This window comes from Copadichromis virginalis, linkage group LG4, assembly GCF_057382275.1.
Source record: "Copadichromis virginalis isolate Kocher_CV1m ecotype Utaka linkage group LG4, C_Virginalis_male_GT1.1, whole genome shotgun sequence".
Classification (NCBI taxonomy): Eukaryota; Metazoa; Chordata; class Actinopteri; order Cichliformes; family Cichlidae; genus Copadichromis; species Copadichromis virginalis.
Window position 1 is genome coordinate 13,634,252 of NC_140621.1, and position 6,542 is coordinate 13,640,793.

Here is a 6,542-nt window from a genome sequence, read left to right on the forward strand (position 1 = left end):
TGACACAGAAACCCACCTCAACCTAACTGGCCTATGATAACTTCATAAATATTGCCCTTTAGTTATTTATAAGTTAATTTATTAACTTGTTTAATAGTAATAGTAAAGGAGGGGCAAGATGTCTAGGCAGGTTGGCACACCTCTTCAGTGAAGCAGGTGAAATTCTCCTATTCCCCTAATGGAGTCAAAAAAATATCCACAAAAACACTTAAAAACTATTTATATGCATCATTGTCTCTTCTAAGAAAACAAAGAGAAGCTGATTTTTACAAGTCTTACAGTATAAAAACTGCATTTAAAAAACTGTGGCCGTATGGTATGCTGATCACAGCATGCACTAAGAAAAGCTACTGGAGCTCACATTAGAAATGATTGTGTTGTGGTTCTTTTACCTATGCTGAGATCCTATAGACTATAAGATCCCTCACCTACTGAATTTCACATTAAACCCAGACTGTACTCATTTTACTTTCACCCTCTACAATCTAGGCACCAGAAAATAGTTGTTGTTTTTTTTTGTAAAATCCTTTTTCACTATGTAATGTATTCAATTGAAGCACATCCATTAGAATTAAATGTGAATATTTTTATCATCATGTACTAATAGTATTTTATTCTTATATTAAAATAACATACGAAGGTTCAGTTACCTTTGTACAAATATGATTAGTTGACTTGTGCTTTAAGGAGATTATTTTTGCTTTCATACTTTGAGTACAGTTCAGAGCCTGTATTCTTTTACTTTTACAGTATGGAACGCTATCAAACATGGTTTAGTTATATATTTCAGTTCAGTTCATTTTTATTTATAAAGTGAATTGTCACAACAACAGTTGCCTCAAGGCACGTTCTATTCTATTTCTATTAATAATAAGTATACTGTCTGTCTGAACATATTTCAGTAAATATTCCTATAAAGAAGTGAGCTGTGGTTCAAGACTTTTGCAAAACACTATTTTTTATACAGTAAATTAATACAATTTATATGTTTTACATTTACCATATTGTTATTATTATTTTTTAACTAAAATAATGTTCTTGGTCAATTACAGTCAAAATCATTAAAAAAAAGGAGTGACAAGAGTGAATATTGAATTCTTTGTTCACTTGGTCAGCACAAGCGAAGAAATGCAAAGTCCATCCTGGAATGGACTTTGCATTTCCTGGACTTTGCATACAGGAATGGACTTTGCATTCCTGTATGCAAAGTTCCAGGGATAAAACTGAAAAGTGAAATATATAGGGACAAACGTTCTGGTCCACCTAAACATTATTCCTACAGGGACTGCTTGTGACACAGAAACCCACCTCAACCTAACTGGCCTATGATAACTTCATAAATATTGCCCTTTAGTTATTTATAAGTTAATTTATTAACTTGTTTAATAGTAATAGTAAAGGAGGGGCAAGATGTCTAGGCAGGTTGGCACACCTCTTCAGTGAAGCAGGTGAAATTCTCCTATTCCCCTAATGGAGTCAAAAAAATATCCACAAAAACACTTAAAAACTATTTATATGCATCATTGTCTCTTCTAAGAAAACAAAGAGAAGCTGATTTTTACAAGTCTTACAGTATAAAAACTGCATTTAAAAAACTGTGGCCGTATGGTATGCTGATCACAGCATGCACTAAGAAAAGCTACTGGAGCTCACATTAGAAATGATTGTGTTGTGGTTCTTTTACCTATGCTGAGATCCTATAGACTATAAGATCCCTCACCTACTGAATTTCACATTAAACCCAGACTGTACTCATTTTACTTTCACCCTCTACAATCTAGGCACCAGAAAATAGTTTTTTTTTTTTTTTTTGTAAAATCCTTTTTCACTATGTAATGTATTCAATTGAAGCACATCCATTAGAATTAAATGTGAATATTTTTATCATCATGTACTAATAGTATTTTATTCTTATATTAAAATAACATACGAAGGTTCAGTTACCTTTGTACAAATATGATTAGTTGACTTGTGCTTTAAGGAGATTATTTTTACTTTCATACTTTGAGTACAGTTCAGAGCCTGTATTCTTTTACTTTTACAGTATGGAACGCTATCAAACATGGTTTAGTTACATATTTCAGTTCAGTTCATTTTTATTTATAAAGTGAATTGTCACAACAACAGTTGCCTCAAGGCACGTTCTATTCTATTTCTATTAATAATAAGTATACTGTCTGTCTGAACATATTTCAGTAAATATTCCTATAAAGAAGTGAGCTGTGGTTCAAGACTTTTGCAAAACACTATTTTTTATACAGTAAATTAATACAATTTATATGTTTTACATTTACCATATTGTTATTATTATTTTTTAACTAAAATAATGTTCTTGGTCAATTACAGTCAAAATCATTAAAAAAAAGGAGTGACAAGAGTGAATATTGAATTCTTTGTTCACTTGGTCAGCACAAGCGAAGAAATGCAAAGTCCATCCTGGAATGGACTTTGCTTTTCCTGGACTTTGCATACAGGAATGGACTTTGCATTCCTGTATGCAAAGTTCCAGGGATAAAACTGAAAAGTGAAATATATAGGGACAAACGTTCTGGTCCACCTAAACATTATTCCCACGGGAACTGCTTATGACATAGAAACCCACCTCAACAGTTTTCACGAAGATGTTAATAAAAGAAGAATGATGTCCCAAAACAGGAGAATGAAACGTAACTTTTCAGTTACACTGGAAAAATAAACACTCTCAGCCGTTGAGAGTTGACATACTGTTTTTTTTAAACTAAAATAACGTTCTTGGTCAATTATAGTCACAATAATTTAAAAAAGGAGTGACACGAGTAAATGTTGAATTCATTCGTATACCTGCTTTACACAGAAAACCATGTCATGAACACAATTTTTATGTTGACGTTAATACCAGAGGATGCTCGGTACTCTGCAGTTACTGATAAGCGAGACATGACTACATATTGCTGTAAAGTGATTTAACAATGGACCATATCATTTCAAAACTTGTAATAGCCTTTTATTAATCCTGCCACTATTTTTTCTTAGCATTTTTACAGTTGCTTTACCTGATTACCTAAAGAGAACCTTCAATGCTATGGAAACATTTTCTAATTATTGACTGATACATTTGAATCACATTTTTACTGCAATTTATTCTGAAATAACCGGTAACCTTCATTATCATAGATCTGAGTGATAAATGATCTATTACTGAAAAAGCTGAAAAAATATTATTTCCATTTATTATATTTTGGGCTGATAGTTTTGCCTGATGTACATTTGAGACTGAAGACCACTATATTTCACTATTCTTTGATGTGAGTGTCTTGCTTGCAGGGATATGAATACCAGTTTGCTTCATAATCAGAATCATAAGATTCTGAATTGACCTCATCTTCATCCTCCTCCTCTGTGATCAAAATTAAGCCTCCAGGCGTGTCAACTGTTTACTTCTGCTGCTCATTTTGTAAAACAGGTGAGTATATCATATGCAGCTGCAATGGGTGGCGTTGTTGTCCTTGGGAACAGAAAAGGTTCTCATCAAAGTCATACCACCTGCATTCTCACTTCATATAAGGTCAATAAGGTGTATGTGTGTTTTGTGGTGAAGTATGTCTGTCATGGCTACTGCACAGACTCAAGTGCAGACAGAGGTCTTTGCACACAAAACACAGTTTATTTACAATATGAAACACCTCAGGGCTATATATGTACAGTGAGATAAGAGGGGGTCCATGGCTCCAGGGAGAAGGGGTAATCCACACACACGCTTCCACCACAGCTCCTCCAGGAAAGGTCCGTAATCTGGACCAGGAGGGGGATATCCACACACACAGAATACAGGAGCTAGTACCACAGACGAATACACACAGGGTGATCTTTGAAGAAAAGCACCAGGATTGCAAACACAGCCTGACGTACTGCGGTCTGTCTGTGAGGTAGTCAGAGATCCAAACAACCTAAACAATCCTGTTTAGTGTCTCCTGGAGCAGACAGGGCTGGGTTGTATTGAAGGTGCTGGAAAAGTCAAGAAACAGGATCCTGACCGTGCCTTTTCCCCTTTCCAGGTGTGAGTGGGCTTTATGTAGGAGGTACAGGATGGCATCCTCCACTCCAACATCCACCTTGTAGGTGAACTGTATTGGGTCCTGGGCATGTTGTACCTGTGGTTGGAGGAGGCTGAGGAAGAGCCACTGTAGAGTCTTCATAAGATGTGACGTCAGTGCCACCGGTCGGAAGTCATTCAGCTCATTGGGCCGGTTCTTTTTGGGGACTGGGACGATGCAGGATGTCTTCCAGAAGACGGGCACGCTCCCCAGTCACAGGCTGAGGTTGTAGACTCGTTGTAGCGGCTCCCCAAGTTCAGCAGCACACGCCTTTAGCATCCTAGGACACACCTTGTCTGGGCCTGCTGCCTTCCTGGGGCGAGAGGGCTCTGTAGTAAAGGTGAGGGTGGGGTGGCACTGTATGCATCTCTCAAATTAACATACAGTAGGTCAGTTGTCCTGTTGCTCCATGTGGGACAATTCACAAACTGGTGAAAGTCAGCCAGAGTAGAATCTATTCCTGAAGACTACTTAAAGAAATGAGAACAAAACTGCACAAGAGAGTTCAGACTGTGTCGAAGAATAAAGGTGGTCGTACCAAATATTGATTGTCTTTCAAACTCGTTGCCATTTTAAAACTCTGTATTGTATTTCCATGTATATTTCCACAAATCTTTACATCTACTTTTTCCTAGTAGTGTACATGAATTTATACATGAATATGATAAAAAAGTGAAGATTAATACGTTGTATGTGGTGTTAGGATACAATATATGGTTTGTTGTGTTTTTATATGCATGTTGAAATATTTTTTCTTAGCTTACTTTTTCAGAAAATAAAATTTTGTATGATTAACCAAAATGATCCAGGCATTAATGATTCTTTTACTGCAGAAATTGCTATTACGAAATTTAACCACTGATTGTATTTATGTTATACTGATATTAGTATTCTTATTATCCATAACTTAGTTGCTTTGCGGCAACAGATTCGCTACTGAGCAGAGATCCAAGAGACAACAGGCTCCAGGTGGCCAAGCTGAGACGTGAGAATTCAAAAGAGACTCAAAAAGTGACCTAAAACTATCAAGGTAAATATGTTGCAAAATGTGAGAGATTGAAAAATTTTCACTTGCTTTTCTCAAATCCACACATGGTCAAATATATAGATATATAAAAGTACGCTGCAAAAAACGATTTTTAAAAAAGTAAAAAACAACCCTTGTTTATGGACATTTTGTCTTATTCTTTGTCTAAAAAAGAAAATATAAACAAGCAAGTTACAAAGTATGACAATATTTTGGTTGAAATTCCAGAATACAAATAAGATTATTTTTCTCATTTCAAGAGTAAGACCACTTAAACAGCTGCTTAATTTAAGAAATGTTTTTAATGACACTACTAATATTTTGTTAGCAAGTTGCACCTCAACCGGAAACTTTTGGTTGTCATCAACAAGCGTGTGACATAATTCCGGCTGAATATTTGACCGTTCTTCTTTGCAAAGCTTGTATAGTTTATTACAATTATTTGGTTTGTTGGCAAAGAACTGGGTTTTAAGCACAGTCTTGTTGTTGGTGACTAAAAGTCTCTAAATGTGGTGAAATGTGCTCAAAGGCATTTAACCAAATATCACTGGGAGTGTATCTGTGTATACTTTTCACACAGGGCCAAATATTTAGGTATATAAGCAGGAAACAGAGGCAGGCAAAAGTAAAAAGACGCCTTTATTCCAAAGATACAAAGACTTCAAAGAGCCCCCCTGCCCCAATACCCCATCCCACCTTCTTCAAATGCAACAAGAGTGTTGTCAAGCGTTTGTGTAACGTTTGTCCAGTATGATGTCTGATAATATATCAGACATCATCTCAAATGGCCAGACTTCTGACATTCTCTCTGATTGTAAAATATAAAATATGTGGATGTATTTGTAAGTTAAACTTGTGTTTTAACCCTGCAACTTATTCGATTTCCATGTCTGACAAGCGTCCAGAGTAAGGACAGACTGAAAAAATCCCTCTGTGGTGTTTTTGAGGGAGAGCTGATGAGAAAGAGGATTTCCACCCTGATGATACAGCAGCACAAACTCAGCAGTGTGTGAGAAAGAGGAGGAGGCAGAAGAGCCAGCGCCAGCTGAGAGATGGAGAGAGGAGACAGACTGTTCTTTCTTTGTGAAAGACTGCTTGAAAAGTTGAAAATAACTATCTGTCTGTTCTGAATCAATCTTATTAGGTAATGTTAAAATAATTTTATCATTAAATATTTTCACTTTAGGAGAAAGTGCTCAGGTAGTTACAGGTAAAAACTGTGAGTGACAGTAAAAGGTTCTATATTCAGAAACTTAATCAACACCAGAATACCTGACAATAAATGTCAGTATTTTTTTCTTGACTTATATAAAACATGGTGTATCTTGGATTAATAGCACTACTGTATTTGTTGCATATATATTTTATAGTCCCGTGGGCTCAGCCTCAGAAGAGGAAGCAACGAAGACTAGACTGTCCCATTTAACAGCCTTGCACTTCCA